Below are 18,264 nucleotides of genomic sequence, written 5' to 3'. Positions count from 1 at the left end.
CAGAACCAGACCTATAATACAGAGAACAAACTGATAGTTGCCAGAGGGGAAAGGAGTGGGAGGATGGGCAAAATGGGTGAAGGAGAGAAGGAGATACAGGCTTCCAGTTAAGGAAGGAATAAGTCATGGGAATAAAAGGTACAGCATAGGGAATGGTCAATGGTATTATAATAGTACTGTATGGTGGTAGACAGAAGCTACACTTGTGGTAAGCATAGCATAATGTATTGACTTATAGAATCACTATGTTGTATGCCTGAAATTAATATAACATTGTGTGTCAATTATACTCAAATCAAGAAAAAAAAAATCACAAAAATACAGAAGCATTTATCTACAACATACAACATCTAAAATAAATATTTCTTACCCCCCTGAGTTTCAGACCATGTATTCTGGTCACAAAGAGGAATTCTAAATTACTACTCTGGTTATTATTTAGACTTCATACATATTAATTCTTTTCATTAGATGGACATTAGGATGGAGAAGAAAATGAAAGCAGCACAAATTTGAAAAGCATAGAACAGTGTTTTAGAATGCATTGTTAACTGAAAAAAATCAGAACTAGTCAATATTGGCATATCTCAAATTATAAGACATTCTTTTTTTTAAAAAAATTTATTTATTTATTTATTTGAGACAGAGAGAGAGCATGAGCATGGGGGAGGGGAGTGGGAGAAGCAGACTCCCTGCTGAGCAGGGAGCTCGATGGGGGACTCCATCCCAGGACCCTGGGGGGATCATGACCTGAGCTGAAGGCAGATGCTTAACTGACTGAGCCACCCAGGCGCCCCTAAGACATTCTTTATTGAAAAGAATAAGTAGAAAAGATAGTGTAATTCCTTACTGTCTGGTAACTATAGCTGACAACAGAATTCTTCTGAAATTGTCTCCCATTTACAAAAATAGGCATTGATATAGATGACATAGATTAGCTATGGGTGAGGATATAGATACAATATAGAGACACATATGAAAAAATTTTTTGTGAAAAATAGTCTAACTTCAGTAAATATTATGCAATTAAAATAAGCGTTATGTTTATTAGGCTTCATACTCAAATTATAAAATTATAATTTAAAATTTTAGGTAATTACAATGTAATGTTACCACTTTATTTGTATAGGGGGGAAAAAAAACCCTGATTTTAAGCATTTAAAATCTGGAGCCCATATTTAAGTGACATTGTAGAAACTACCCCAAAAGAAGTAAAGTGCTGGGATAAAGGAATCTCACAAAACAGTTGAGAGGAAATTGCATTATTTGGAAAGAGAAAATACAGCAGAAGTAATGCCTATAAATACCTACAGTGTCCAAGTGATTTAAAGAAAAGAAGTGAAGAAGGTGTTAAAAAAAAAAAAAAAAAAAAAAAGATCATAAAGGGCTGGAAGCAGAGCCAACAGGAGCAAGAATTTATCTCAAGAGCGCTTTAGTCCTTGAGATTTACAACACTAGCCAGTGTTTTCTTTGCTATTACAGTCCCATTGCTCCCAAAGTGTTTGAGTCTTTATTAGAAATCTAAAATCTGGACTTATTGTGTGAAATCGCCTAGCTTTTGTAAATGGTAGCAGTCATTGCCTACCCAGAATCCACTGCACTTCCATCCTTCCACACAAAACTGAAGTGTAAGCCCAATAGTACTTAGGATCCTCCAGGTTACAATTGTTAGTCTGCCCATAGTCACATAACCTAAGGACATTAAAAATCTAAACAAATCAGTGACAGAAAGGATAAAAAATAGACTTCTAAGAAAATGGTTTTAAAAAAACCCCACTAGAGAAAGATAAGCAATAAGGAGAACATATAAACAGATATTTTGGAAAGAAAAAGAAAGAGAATGAATAGATTAGCACATTTCACATAATCTCCAAAGTTAAAGCAAGACCAGTGTCCCCAATTGAATTGATTCAGAGGTTTTTACAAGGGAAAAATTGATGAAATAAACCCATACCTAGACAAAAGTTTTGGCAACATATTTGAACTATGAAAATTAAAAGGACAAATAAACAGCAAAAGTACAAATAAACAAAAAAGCATTCTAAAAAGAAGTTAATTACAAAATGTAAATATGGTGTTCTAAGACATTTTCTTCTCCAGCATTGGATGCCAAAATACAATGGGGAAATTCTTTCAAAACTTTTAAAATTTGCAACTAAAGAATTTTACAAACAAATTCTAACAGTAACATATTTGATTATTAACAGATTTAATACTGAAAAAAAAGTACCTGAAGAATTTGTTCAAAGGTACAGAGTTCCTTAGCAGCATAACCATTATAAGATAAAAAACAAGATGGCGAGAACAAACCACCATTGGATGAGTTGAAAAAATAAACAATTATTTGGTTATATGAAGGTAGAAGAAATAATATGTGATTGAGAAGAAAAGATGTATTTCAGGGGATCCCAGTGGTTCAAAAACTTGGAGCTGATAACACAAATCAAGCAAAGACTAGGGGGTAATGTCACAGTAACACAAAATGTGGACCCTTGCTAAGTTATGTAACTCTTTAATGGAGTTTATAGTAAGACAAATAAATTATATCTACAAGATCCATGAACAACTTCCTAGCTAAATACTATATGGTACGTAACACCATGGAGAACTAGCTCAAAGCAGAGGCTGAGTATGCTTGCGTATCTCCCTTCTATCTACATTTCCCAGCTGATTTGCTGCTGTTTGTTTCCATTGTGAACAGTATTTTATATGTGCTAGCTGACCACTGCTGAGACACAGAAAGGTTATTAATTTTTGCTATTGAATTTTAGTCTAGCCAAGTTACTGAATTCTTTTATTAGTTATATATACTTGTAGTAGATTCTATTGGTTGGCCTATGTGGACAATCATATTATCTGCAAACAGCCAATATTTTCCTTTGTCTCTTGAAATAGTTTTACCACTTAATTTTATTTTCTCCCTAATTACATTGCCCATAAATTACTATTGTCAAATAAAATTCCTTCAGAAACATATTTACAGTTTTCAATGTCTAAATCTATATACTCAATTGATTTCACTGTTCAACTCGTAATTCTTGAGAATTTGATTTTTTAAAAGACTGCTTTTTATTCAAAAGTCAGTCAGCTGAGGTGAATATTTCTATTTGTTACATTTTAAAGAAAGATAAATTTTGGAGGTCTACATATCTGAGGCTAACTTCTTATTTGCTCTCATACATGAATGGCAACTAGGCTAATTACAGAATTTTTTTTAAAGATGTTATCTGTTTATCAGAGTGAGAGAGAGCATGAGTGAGAGAGAGAGAGCAGAAGCAGGGGGAGTGGCAGGCAGAGGAAGAAGCAGGCTCCTCGCTGAGGAACAAGCCCGATGCGGGACTTCATCACAGGACCCTAGGATCTATGAGCTGAACCGACTGAGCCACCCAGGCGTCCCTAATTACAGAATTTTTATAGTGGGTAATTCTACATCTGAAATGAAGGGTTATCAAATGAATACTTATAAAGTAAGTAAAAATGATTGTATTTTGCACAAGTATTTTCTCTGTACTATGTGAGGAAGTTAAAAATTAAAGATTAAAAAAAAATTAAAAATTAAACTATGATTAAAGATCATAGTTTTCCAGAAGTAAGTAAAGGAAATCACTTTGAATCTTTGAAGATAGTTTTGAAAACTCTGAGTCCAAAATGATGAATCTCATTTTCATAATGTCCTCTAGAGAACTGGAAGAAAGGCCATTTATATTAGCAAACTCTGGCCTGTCAAATCTAACATTTTCAGAACATATATATGTGTGTTGTGTGTGTGTCTCTATATACATATTTGTAGTTATGTCGTTGAGAATAATAGTATTCTTGGTGAATATCAAATGGCAGTTTTTCATGGAAAATGCCCTTTTTGATACAGTTATGTGGATCATTGTACTATTGGAAGCCAGAAGACAACCTATGCACACAAAAACAGTGCCTTCAAAGAAGAAACCACATTTTCATTGGTGGTAGAACTTCCCTTTCTGAAAGTACTACGAATACTGCAAATAAAATATAACCATTAGATAAAATATGGGCCAACATGTATTAAGTCCCTTGGCGTCACATAAGGCAACTCCCAATGCCATAGTGAGGCATGATTTCATAACAGTTTCTGACCTCTGGCAAATAAGGTCAGTCTTCTTCCTAGGCCAGTTACTTTTCCCCTTGTGGATAAGTTCTTTCCGAGGGAACACCTCAGCCGTCCCTACAAATACAATATTGTCTAGCCTTCTTTACCAACTGATCTCAGCAAACTCAGATATATATGAATCAAACCCAAGAATTCCAAATTTTATTTTACCCCTCTACACATTGCAAAGAAAATAATGGAAATTCTTTTATGAGTAACTTCTACTTTCAAACAAAACTGTTGCTATGGTGCCTATAAGAGGATGTAGTATCCACACAACCACTCTCCCTTCTCCCCCAAAGACACGGGACCATTTTGACACTCGATTGTTGTTTTCTTAATAAGACAGTACCAGCATGAAAGAAAAGGCAAACTGAAAATTTTACCTCCAAGTCCAGAGAAGGGAAGGGTGATCAACAGCATCATATCCACCCTCCCAAATGAGCTGGCTTTCCTCTATTCTAGTCACAGTATTGTTTCGTAGGTGTGAGGTGACCGTTCATAGTGAATAAATCCTACATAGGAAGTATGAACAGAAGAGAAATCTTATCACCATATTTCAACTACTCACAAACATTTTCTTCTCTGTATATATGTCTCTCCCTCTCTCTTTCTAATAAGCATATTTGGTCTTAGCATCCCTAAAAGTGGCTTTTCCTAAATGGCTCCCCAGAGCTTGCTGAAGGAATGGAGAAGTAGGAAGAAGGAGGGTTCTTGTTCACTTAACATTGCCATTTAGCGCCATGGAAACTGGGTGAAGTTGTCTGCTAGAGGTAGTATGCAGGACCAGATGCTGGCTTACATAACTGGCAAGGGTACCCTTCCATTTTAAGGAAATGTAATCAGGGGGAGAAGCAATGGAGAAGTAAAGAAGGTAAGTCTCAGTATTTAGTTTCTCTCGCAGCCTTAATAAGACAATTTGCATGGGTGTCATCTATTTTTTTTTACCATTATTCCTTCCATCAAAAGAAGTTGTCTGTCTTCTCTTCTACTGTTCAGAAGGGAATCCCTTCCAATTTTAAAACAGCTAGTTCTCAGTAGATATTCCTGTATAAAGCTGTATTAGTATCCACTAAACCATAATTATTTGGGAGCTAAAAGTAGCAACATTGCATGATCCCTACATATGTTATTTTTAACCTCCCATACATGCTTCTGTATATGGTATATGCTGGTTTTTCTCTCCAAAGGTGATGTTACTCATAGACAGTGAGGGAAAATGTTGTTTGTTTGTTTGTTTGTTTTTTCAGTAGTGATGAAAGGGTTAGCTTAGGCATTCAGATTCTTCAGCCAAGAATTTCCATTTAAAGAAAATATTTTATGCATTTATATTTTGAGTTAACTGAATAAGCCACTATCAACATCAGAAAAATAATCTTTTTTTTTTTTTTTTAAGATTTTATTATTTATTTGACAGAGACACAGCGAGAGAGGGAACACAAGCAGGGGGAGTGGGAGAGGGAGAAGCAGGCTTACAGCTGAGCAGGGAGCTGGATGCAGGGCTCGATCCCAGGACCCTGGGATCATGACCTGAGCCGAAGGCAGATGCTTAACGACTGAGCCACCCAGGCGCCCCAGAAAAATATTATTTCATGGAAGCAAATCTAAAAGTTATTTTTAACTTCAAAAGTTTTCTGTTTTCCTTTTAATTTTCATTTATCTTCTTTGATAAACGTAAAGTAGATATGATAGAAAGGGAAAGACTGTGGGCATAGTTAATTAAGAGAGGTGAGAATTCTTGCCCAGCCTGTATGGTTGGGTCATATTATACATGGTATTATATGTCATGGATAAAGCTGTAGGATTGCCATTGTGCTGCTATAGCCTTAATGTTTGTGTCCTCCCCAAAACTCATATGTTGAAATCTAATCCCCAGTATGATGGCATTTGGGGGTGGGACCTTTGGGAGATGATTAGGTCATAAGGCAGAGCCCTCAGGAATGGGATTAGTGGATTAGTGCTTTTGTAAAGGAAATCCCAAAGAGTTCCTTTGCCCCATTGGCCATGTGAGGACACAGTGAGGAGGAGCGATCTATGAGCCAAATATGGGGGCTCTCCCCAAACACAATCTGTTGGCAACTTGATCTTAGACTTCCTTGGCTCCAAAACTGTGAGCAATAAATTTCTGTGTTGTGCATACACAATTCATCTCTGGTGTTATGTTATTGCAGCCCCAAATGACTAACACAGTCATATTGCAATAGCATTTCATTGAAGTTACTAAATTTAAAAAAATAATTATTGTTTTGGTGTCAGCATTTTCAGAGAAAAACCCTTTTAGTGCTTGGTCTAATATTTCACTACTAAATGACATTTAACCCAGGAACACTAGGTTGTGTTCACATTTGAAAATCAATCCATGTAATTTACCATATCAACAGACCAAAAAAAAAAAAAAGAAAGCTTAAATATAGAATATTTAAATAAATATATAAATAAATATTAAATGCAGAGATAGTTAATTGTCAAAACCCAATATCCATTTCTGAGAAAAAACAAAAGCAAAAAAGCAACAACTCAGCAAATAGGAATAGGAAGGAACTTCCTCAATATGATTAAGGGTATCTATAAAAAAACCACATAGCTAACATCCTACTTAATGATGAAAGATTAAATACTTTCCCCCTAAGATTAGAAACAAGGCAGAGATATCTGCTCTCACCATGTGTAGTTAATATTCTACAAATGGTGCTAGCCACCACAATAAGACAAGTAAAAGAAAGAATGTGAAAAAAATGAGATTCAAAGAGGACATAATCATCTATGTAGAAATTCTATGGAATCTATAAAAAAGCTCCTAGAACCAATAAGAAGTTTAGCAAGCTTGGAAAATATAAAATCAATATACAAAAATTATTGTTATTACTATAAAATAGGTAAAAGCATTTAGAAATAGAAATGAAAATAACAAAAATAATTACAGTATCATCAGTAAATATGAAATAGTGATAAATCTGACAAAAATGTTTAATACTTACACATTGAAAACTACCAAACATTGCTGAGAGATGTTAAAGACAATGCAATTGGAGAATTATACCATTTCCATGGATCAGAAGATAGCATTATTATTAAGGTGAGATACATATATATTTCCTTGGCATTTCCATATGAATTTTTGAATCGGCTTGGCAGTTTCTTTCCTGCTGGTATTTTTATGAGGATTGCATTGCTCCATTTGTTGATAACTATTTGATTGTTTTTCTCATTATCCAATTTCTATTGTTGATAAGTTTATAAGACAACATTTTTGTTAAACAATTCAGCCGAGGTTTTATAGAACATAGAGTTTCTTTTTTTTTTTTTTTTTTTTTTCATGTTAAGGCTAGCTGGTTATGGGTAAGATTTGCTAAATGCTAGTCAATTTGGAAATAAAATTACCCCTTAGGGAATTTATTTACTTTATTATCATTTAAGAAATGATCAGCATTAGTGAAGTCAAAGAGTCTTAGATCATAGGTTATTATCTATATAATAAAACTGACTCAGATTCAAGGAAAAATGTTTTTTAATTTGTGATTTTATTTTGCATTTTTATTGAATTAATGATTTATTTAGGTCTTAGAACCTGGGAGGAAACCAGAGAATTTCATCTTGGAGATGATTCACTCTAAAATAATAAATATCTCCCTGGGCCTTCAGATTTAAGATCAGATAATTTGAGAAGTAATTTGAGTTTCAGTGCTTACAATTTATCATAGAAGGTGATTGCCAAAGTAGCAATAACATTTGTGGGAACTGAAGAAGTAAAAGGAATAATTCATACTGTTATGAAAAAAATAAGTCAAAATAATTTAACCTACAATAGAAAGTTACTAAAAACAAAAATTTGAAAGTACACTTTTCTTAAAAAATTTTTTTGGATTCATGTCATATGTGTTTTTATATCTGGAGTTATGTTACATAAAATGATAAATACAGATCAACCAATGATCAAGTCCTGGCTATAGCTAATCTACTGTCACCGATTCATTCATTCAACTATTTATTAAGTGCCTACTATGTGTGGTCTCTATGTTGGTGAAAGTTTGAATAAGATGGTTTTCAAACTTTGCAAGGAGCTTACAGTGAGGTTTAAGGCAATAGGATCCCTTGGATTGGTTTGGTGTTCTGAATGGTTTTCTGAAAAACCGTGGTTGTCTAGAATGGTTAGTTTTGCAGGCAAAGAAAAGCCAATTCCTGTATAGTTGAAAGTGAGTTTAAAATAATTCAAGTACGGTTGCCTCAGGGAAGCCGTGAAATAAATAGCTTATCTCTGGCAGAACACATGTCCCAAATGTAACAAATATAAGAATATGATTTGAAGGCGCAGCCAAAGATCCAAGAGCAATCTTTGCATATAATGGATAGAAGAGAACAAGAGAGAGTGGGTATGTTTGTATTTTTCACTATTGTTTTCCCTAGTTATACTAATACATACCAATCATATTAGAAGAAATAGTACTTACATAGAACCATAGTATATGTGCTGAAAATTATGTCTGAAAATGGTTTAAATAGATTAACTGGTAACTTAAAAAATCAACTTTTATTGGATATTGACTCTCATCTGTTTAGAAAATATACATTAGATGAAGATTACATTGTGATGTGTGTTTCTGTGGCCTTTTGCTCTAGCGTGGAATCTATCTTTCTATTTGGAGATGATGCTATCTATATCTATATATCTAGTCTCTGTGAAGGAACACAGAACTATGGGTTGGCACTCAGCAATACACTCACCCCCTTCTGTGCCCATCCTAGAATCAAAGAAAACTTGGGAACTACAATTTGGAGACTTCTTTGTCAACAGAGTTGTGGTTAGACCAGGCCAATTAGGCATTCACACAAAATCTTGGAAGGTAGACATGAAGCAAAAGTCATTATCCTCCTTCTAGCAGCAGCAGGCAAATCCACAGCCTTTGTCAAAATGAAGTTTTACAGCAATCTCCAATCATTCCACCTCAAATCATACATTTTGGGGGCTGAAATGCAAAGGTGGCTATTGCTAATAAACAGTCTCATAGTTTTTGACCAAAGCAGCATTAACTACATCCAGCATGTCGAAAGGCTAGCAAAAATCTGAGGACTGGAAGCTTTTCTAATGATTTCACAAGCACCTAGTTAGTTCTTTTTATTGAATTTCTTCCGATTGAAACACTTAGAGAGGGTTCTCTTTTTCTGACTGAGTCCTGACTGATACACAGGAAATGACCTGCCTTTCACTACAGGATCCAGAAAAGCAGAACCCTCCTGCTGCTTTTCCTGTGGGAGCTAAGGCTTAAGTCCCAATCATGGCTCATTGCTGGGGGGTGAAGCTCAAGTGGATAATCCACTGGTGACAGCAGCAGAGATGTGTCCAGTGGCAGAAGCATCGAAGTCTGGTGATGGCTGTGATGTCCGGACTAGCCCATTTCTGACAGATCTGCTTTGTTAGTTGATCTTTCTGAACTGCGAATTGATTCACTTTTCACGTCTGTTCTGTCAGACATCTAAACCCTGTATATCCCTTTCTAAATAAATGTTTTTAAATTTTAGTTAAAGCCCAAGAATCATAACTGATATAACATAACCTAGATATAGACAACTCATACCACATAAACCATCTGTAATAATAGAATTCCAGACACCAGCCTTCAGTGAGAAGTATTGTGGATACACAGGGAGCTGACTTGTTAGATTTGTAACATGTCCTGACTTCTTAAAATCCAATGAGGGTGTTTTGTCTTCCTCGTCTTTATGTAAAGAGTTAGAAACTGTTTCCAAAATGCTAAAGACATACTGGTGTCAATTAATATCTTAGAGATGTTGAAACAATCAAATTTAATCCATTTAAACTACAGTTTGGTATATGGGACTATTTCAAAGCATTATTGATAAACCTAATGTCTGATGACACTAAGAACTAGCAATTGGTTTATTGCAAAGTAAGTTTGTCAAAGATATAATTATGCATTACCAAGTGAAAGACAATGAAGATATAACGTGCCCTTAGAAACATTTCTTATTCTAATCTCCTAATAATTTTCAATAAATGTTTTGCTTAGATTTTTCATTTTGTTATCAAATATGTTTTTCAAATTTTTAATTAAATGGCAGTATTTTTTTTCTATTTTTGGATGTATGTAGATCAATTTTCCTAAAGTTTTTTCAAAGACAGGAAACTTAGCCAACTTATTTTCCAATTTATTTTGTGCTATATATTTTAAAGTATTTTAGTTTTGTAAGATTTCAAAATTCCCTTTCTTAAATGAATACCCTGTACCTTTTATACATATCAAGTTAGAAGATTTTTTGTACTACTTGAGAGTGAGTCAAAAGATGAGTCATAAAGTGTTTCTTGCCCTGACTTATACATTTTTCATTTCTTTATGTTTGAGCAGTCTTTTGTTTTCCTATTAATCTAGTAATTTATGTTTTTTCTTGGGGTTCCTCTTCAGTTAATAATATTTCTCCAGTTTAAATCTTTTATTTTAAATCATCCATTTCTCTTAAAATGCAACTGATTTTGGGTGTAGACATCCTTAAGTAATAATCTGCAAGTTTTGGGATCAAAATCTTAAGTTATTTTTTGCAAAGCAACTTTAAACATGATGTAGGAGAAAGTATATGGAACTAATATTACTATGATCCAGTCCTGGTTGTTCATCAAAGCTCTGTATGTGTGTGTTGCCTTGGGGAAATTAAACTCTCTTAACTTCTTTACTTGAAAAATGAATATGATAAAGTCTACCTTTCAAAGTTGTTTTAAAAGTTAAATTATAACCCCCAAAAGATATTTAAAAAATATTAGTTGTCTAAAGTTTAATTGTAAGGGGAAAGCAGTAACTACTGAAATGATAATATTGAAGAAAGCTATTTCTGGAAAAGAATGTTAATAAAACCTTAGATTTTGTTATAAATTAGCTTGCAGAAGCTCATTATAAGATAAATTTTGGTCACTCTGTGGAGTATGACCCTATCTTTCTTGGTTCAAGAGACAACAAGAGGATGAGTGTTATGATTAGCAAAACCATTGGAGAAAATGTTTCAGAGAAAAGGCCCAGAGGCTCCGTTATATGGTTCATCAGTGCAAAGGACTGCCCAGCCAATGAATTCTGGCCACTCTAGAAGATTCCAAGAATATTTGGAACAAAATAACATAAGGTTACTTCTAGCCATTTAAGCAGAGACAAAGGAGGTAGTAGAAGGAGAAAGATTTAATATGCCAGATACTGTTACTCAATACTTGAAGCAGATAATGGCAGAGCTGTTCTGGGTGAGGGTTGGGTGGGTACAAGACTAGAGACCGGCCCTCTCTGGGCTCATTTCTCTGCTGAGAGGCCTCACGTGAAGGGTTTGTCAGCTCCTGATCTAAGGAGAGGAAAGCAGGGAAAGGTGGAAACAAAAGTCCAGCTAGAAGTCTTCCTTAAACAAGGAGAAAAAAAATCCATAAGAGGAAAGGAAGAGTTAGGTGATAATAGAGAGCAAATTAATATATAAGATGTAATTTATTGCCTCTAATAGGCATAAAGTAAGGGAAAAGATTTAATCAAAAATGTAGTTTGAAAGATAAATTTTCAAATTACCATAGACTCATGGAAGAGATATTTGATAGTGAGAGGTCTTCTATATTCCAGAGGTACCTCCTCACTTCAACTATATATATATATGTATATATATATATACATATATATACACACACACACACACACAGCCTTGAAGTCTTGAAAATAGCCTTTAGTAGTGTTTATATAAATATGCATTTCAGAATAAAAATAATTTGTGTTTGAATCATGGATCAGTCATTAAAAGTTTTGAGACCTTGAGCAAGTTAATTACTTCATTTGGTATTATTTTAAAAATATGATTATTGATGATTCATGGGACATTCTCTAGAATAGATCACATGCTAGGTCACAAATCAGGCTTCATCAAGGGCAAAAAGATTGAAATCACACTATGCGTATCTTCTGACCACAATGCTATGAAACTTGAAGTTGACCACAAGAAAAAATTTGGAAAGACCACACATACATGGAGGTTTAACAACATGCTATTAAACAATGAATGGGTCAACCAGGAAATCAAAGAAGAAATTTAAAAAAATACATGGCAACAAATGATAATGAAAACATGATGGTCCAAAACCTTTGGGATGCAGCAAAAACAGTCCTAAGAGAGAAGTATATTATAGTACAGGCCTACCTTAAGAAGCAAGAAAAATCTCAAAGAAACAACCGAGCCTTACACCTAAAGGAGCTAGAAACAACAACAACAATAACAACAACAAATGAAGCCTAATGCCAGCAGAAGAAGGGAAATAATAAAGATTAGAGCAGAAATAAATGATATAGAAATGGAAAAAACAATAGAACAGATCCATGAAACTGGGAGCTGGTTCTGTGAAAAATTAATAAAATTGATAAACCCCTAGCCAGACTTATGAAAAAAAAAAAAGAGAAGGACCCAAATAAATAAAATCACAAATGAGACAGGAGAAATCACAACCAAGCCACAGAAATACAAGCAATTATAAGAGAACATTATGAACAACTATATCCAACAAAGACAATCTGGAAGAAATGGATAAATTCCTAGAAACATATGAACTACCAAAACTGAAACAGGAAGAAATAGAAAACTTGAACAGACCAATAGCCAGCAAAGAAACTGAATCAGTAATCAAAAATCTCCCAATAAACAAAAGTCCAGGACCACATGGCTTCACAGGTGAATTCTACCAAACATTTAAAGAAGAGTTAATACCTATTCTTCTCAAACTATTTTAAAAAGTAGAAATGGAAGGCAAACTTCCAAATTCATTCTATGAGACCAGTATTACCCTGATACCAAAACCAAATAAAGATTCCACTAAAAAAGAACCACAGACCAGTATCTCTGATGAACATGGATGCAAAAATTCTCAGTACATTAAAAGAATCATTCACCACAATCAAATGGGATTTATTCCTGCGCTGCAAGCATGGTTCAATATTTGCAAATCAATCAACATGATACACATTAATAAAAGAAAGGATAAGAACCATATGATCAAATTTCAATAGATGCAAAAAAAGCATTTGACAAAGTACAACATCCATTCATGATAAAAACCCTCAACAAAGTAGGGAATAAACCTCAACATAATGAAGGCCATATATGAAAACCCCACAGCTAATATCATCCTCAATGGGGGAAAAACAGAGTTTTTCCCTTATGGTTAGGCACAAGACAGAGATATCCACTCTCACCACTGTTATTGAACATAGTACTAGAGGTCCTAGCCACAGCAATCAGACAACAAAAAGATATAAAAGGCATCCAGATCGGCAAGGAAGAAGTCAAATTTTCACTATTTGCAGATGACATGATACTCTATGTAGGAAACCAGAAAGACATCACCAGTTGCTGGAACTGATACATGAATTCAGCAATGTCACAGGATATAAAATCAACATACAGAAATCTGTTGCATTTCTTTACACCAATAATGAAGCAGCAGAAAAAGAAATCAAGAAATCAATATCATTTACAATTGCACCAAAAACTATAAAATACCTAGGAATAAACCTAACCAAAGAGGTAAAAGATCTGTATGCTGAAAACTTTAGAACACTTATGAAAGAAATTGACGAAGATACAAAGAAATGGAAAAACATTCCATGTTCATGGATTGGAAGAACAAATATTGCTAAAACGTCTATATTACCCAAAGCAATCTACACATTTAACACAATTCTTATCAAAATACCACCAGCATTTTTCACAGAGCTAGAACAAATAATCCTAAAATTTGTATGGGACCACAAAATACCCCGAATAGCCAAAGCAACCTTGAAAAAGAATAGCAAAGTTACAGGCATCACAATTCAGGATTTCAAGTTATATTACAAACCTATAGTGATCAAGACAGTATGATACTGGAACAAAAATTGACACCTAGATCAATAGAACAGAATAGGAAACCCAGAAATGAACCCACAACTATATGGTCAGTTAATCTTCAACAAAGCAGGAAAGAATATCCGATGGAAAAAAGTCTCTTCAACAAATGGTATTGGGAAAACTGAACTGCAACATACAAAAGAATGAAACTAGATCACTTTCTTACACTATACACAAAAATAAATTAAAAATGTATGGAAGACCTAAATGTGAGACAGGAAACCATCAAAATCCTAGAGGAGAACACAGGCAATAACCTCTTTGACATTGGCTGTAGCAAATTCTTAGTAGATATGTCTCCTGAGGCAAGGGAAGCAAAAGCAAAAATAAGCTATTGGGATTTCATCAAAAAAAACTTCTGCACAGTGAAGGAAACAATCAACAGAACTAAAAGGCAACCTGCAAAATGGGAGAATATATTTGCAAATGACATATCTAATAAAGGTTAGTATACAAAATATATAAAGAACTTACATAACTCAGTAGCCCCAAAAAGCAAATAATCCAGTTAAAAAATGGACAGAAGACATGAAGGGACATTTTTCCAGCACCTACTAGGTATTTACCTAAAGAATACAAAAATGCTAATTTAAAGGAATACATGCACCCCAATGTTTATAGCAGCATTATCAACAATAGCCAAATTATGGAAAGAGCCCAAATGTCCATCAACTGATGAACAGATAAAGAAGATGCGGTATATATGTACAATGAAATATTACTGAGACATAAAAAAAGAATAAAATTGACATTTGCAATGATGTGGATGGAGCTAGAGAGTATCATGCTAAGCGAAGTAAGTCAGAGAAAGACAAATACCATATGATTTCATTCACATGTGAAATTTAAGAAGCAAAACAAATGAACATGGGGGGTGGGGGTGGAAAAAGAGGCAAGCCAAGAAAAACTCTTGACTCTTGAAAATAAACTGATGGTTACCAGAGGGGAAATGGGTGAAACAAGTGATGGGGATTAAGGAGTGCACTTGTGATGAGCACCATATGTATGGAAGTAATGAATCACTAAATTCTACACCTGAAATTAATATTACACTGTCTGTTAACTGGAATTTAAATATAAATTTTTAAAAATCCTGTGATTATTTAATCTTGGTGAAATAAAGAAACTAGAAAACAGAAGGGAAGACTATGAGGCTTTGATCATGTTTATTAGCACTTTTCCACAAAATATCTTTTATGGTTATCAACCTTTAGATAATGAGAATTATAATCAATGTTGAATATGTTCAGGTTAGGTATTGGATACTTTTTGCTTTAAAATGAATAAGAAAGCCAGGCTTCAAGGATCATATAATAAAGTAGTTGAGCCATTAATTCTCCACTGACTGGTTCTTAAGAGGAAATGAGCTAATGAAAGAAAAACTCCCAGTTCAGATTTAACATTTATGAGAAAATCTGTTTCTCGTGAACAAAAGTCTTTTGGGCCTATGAGAGCACAGACATAGGAAATGAGTGAACCCAATCTTCTGGAACACTCACAATTCATTGGGAGGACAGAATGACTATTTTCTGAAATCTGATTAGATCCCTGTGAGATTCCCTGAAGCAACCATTTGTAATCTAAGAGTGCTCATTAATTTGTGATCTGTCCCCGCCATATTCATTTTGAGTGAGAATGGCTGGGCCAGGTAAATGCTTTACCCTAGGGACAGAGCATAGGGAAAGGGCAGTGGTGCCGCTTGTGATCCTTGCTACAATTCATCTGAATGAGTCTTCTCCATCTTTTAAAGTGCATAGTGCTGACATGGACTCAATTCCGTTAGAATAGGCTGAAACAAAGGGGGATACTGATTAGGTGGCCAGAAGCTATTTTGTGTAACGTGTATTCATTAGTTAGAACCAATGTATCTGAACAAGGAACTTGACTCTTTTTGTCTCATTCTCAGCTTTAACACATTAACACTTTTCCTCTGTTAAGAATAGTGAATGCCTTGTGTCATGAAGGGGTTTTCATATTACCTTTACTCCTGAGTTGTCACTGAGAATCTCCAAAGAGCAATAAAAATATAACTAATAAAAGTGTAAAAATAAAGTGAAAAAGCAAGTGATCATATTTATTTATAAAGTAGAAATTATCCTTCCAAGATTGTTATTTTTCTTTTATAAACATCTAAGTTCTTAAAAAATAATTTGATAGGTTAGAAATGTTTTGGCTGACATCAGCTTATTTCTCTGCCCAAATTGAGAGAGAAAACATAGGATACAAAAAAACCTATAAACCAGTTGTTTCATACACAGTAGGAAGACTGTGTTACAGCAAGATCATTTTTAATTGTTCCAAAAATAAACATTATAGATTGTTGGAGCAAGATAGTAAACTGAGTTAAATTCTGCATAAGTGTTTTACACAAGAGCCAATGCTTTTGTAAATTGGAGACTAACTTCAAGGTGACGTTGGAGTGGAAAAAAATCTTTGCAGGGCTGTTTCTGCCATTCTACTATCAAATTTCGTTAGATTATTGTGACCTCAACCTTGCTTTGTGGGGTTTATCTTCTTTGTGTTCTTGTCGCAGAGGCTAGGTACTTTGTTTACAAAGACTCCAAAACTGTGGTTCTCAAAACTTAGTCCCAAGACAAGCAGTATCACCATCACCTGGAACTCATTAGAAAAGTGATTCTTGGCCCTATCCCAGCCCCCCTGAATCAGGAACTTGGGAGTGAGGTTCAGGAGCTACATTTTATCCAGCTCTCCACGGGATTTTTACACATATTAAAGTTTGAGAACCACCTACCTAGACACCATCACAAAAGAACCATAAGCCAACAGGAGAAGCCTGCCCTAATGAGGTACATACATATTTTTGTATAATTCAGAAAAAGTTTTCTCTGGTAACAACACTTCTGAAGTAATTTTGAAAGATTTCTAAATTTCACACATTTTATCTGGTCAACTTTGTTAATTTCCTAATTAGTGGGAAATCTATGGCATATGGATTCATTAAAACCCTATTTACTCATCCATATTTAACCTAACCATCTCTAATGATCACATTTATTTTCTCTCTCCTCTAAAACCTGCTAATCCTTTTATCTCTTCTAATTACCTATCAATTTCCAAGATTTCTTTTTTTTTTTTTTTTAAACCAGTGATTGCCTAATTGCTGTCTGGAAGATAAACCTCCCTTCATGTTCAGATATGCTGGAGTGGGGGGTGGGGTGGGAGGGATGGGGTGGCTGGGTGATAGACACTGGGGAGGCTATGTGCTATGGTGAGCTCTGTGAATTGTGCAAGACTGTTGAATCTCAGATCTGTACCCCTGAAACAAATAATGCAATATATATTAAGAAAAAAAAAAAAAGAAGATAGCAGGAGGGGAAGAATGAAGGGAGGGAAATCGGAGGGGGAGACGAACCATGAGAGACGATGGACTCTGAAAAACAGACTGAGGCTTCTAGGGGGGAGGGGGGTGGGAGGATGGGTTAGCCTGGTGATGGGTATTAAAGAGGGCACGTTCTGCATGGAGCACTGGGTGTTATGCACAAACAATGAATCATGGAACACTTCATCTAAAACTAATGATGTAATGTATGGGGATTAACATAAGAATAAAAAATAAAAATAAAAATAAATAAAAAAAAGAAGTTGCTCTAGATCTATTGATACTTTAAGCTCATATGTGGCTGAGAATTTATAGTCTCTATGTGGCTTTCTTCTGTAACATAAGGAATTCATTGGTTTCTGGTTTATTATTAGCCACCTATTTTATTTACATTATTTTATTATTTTCTTTGTTAAAATAGTCTGATTTTACTTCCCCAATTCTTCTTTAGTTGCAAATGCAGATACACAATTGATAACTTCAAAGTAATTAATTGGTTATAATTAACATTAATGTCAACAGAAGCATGGATGGCATGTTTTCTATATCCCTAGTACTTTAATATCCTGCTAAGCACATTGCATAATGATCACCTTTAATGTCACATTTATTATTAACCTACAAAAAACAACTGTGTGTGCTATTGATATGTATACTTTAAAAGCTAGATTTGACCTAGGGTTTTAATGCCTCCAAAAAATATGAATACAAATACATCATGACTTTGAGTACTCTCTGACTCTCTTTTGAGATATGTTTAGAGCCATTTTTTGAATCACAGGAAATTCTGCCCCATTATTTTGGATACATAAAAGGGAGTTCTCTTAAAAAAAAAAAAAAAAAAAAAGAGAGTTCTTACCCAATATCATTGCACTCAGTGTTATGACTTACCTAA

The sequence above is a fragment of the Mirounga angustirostris genome, unplaced genomic scaffold, assembly GCF_029215605.1.
Source record: "Mirounga angustirostris isolate CCGP_5_RB_7025 unplaced genomic scaffold, mMirAng1.0.hap1 SCAF_3, whole genome shotgun sequence".
Classification (NCBI taxonomy): domain Eukaryota; kingdom Metazoa; phylum Chordata; class Mammalia; order Carnivora; family Phocidae; genus Mirounga; species Mirounga angustirostris.
The sequence above is the reverse complement of the archived record's forward strand: the minus strand, read 5'-3'. Positions refer to the sequence as shown.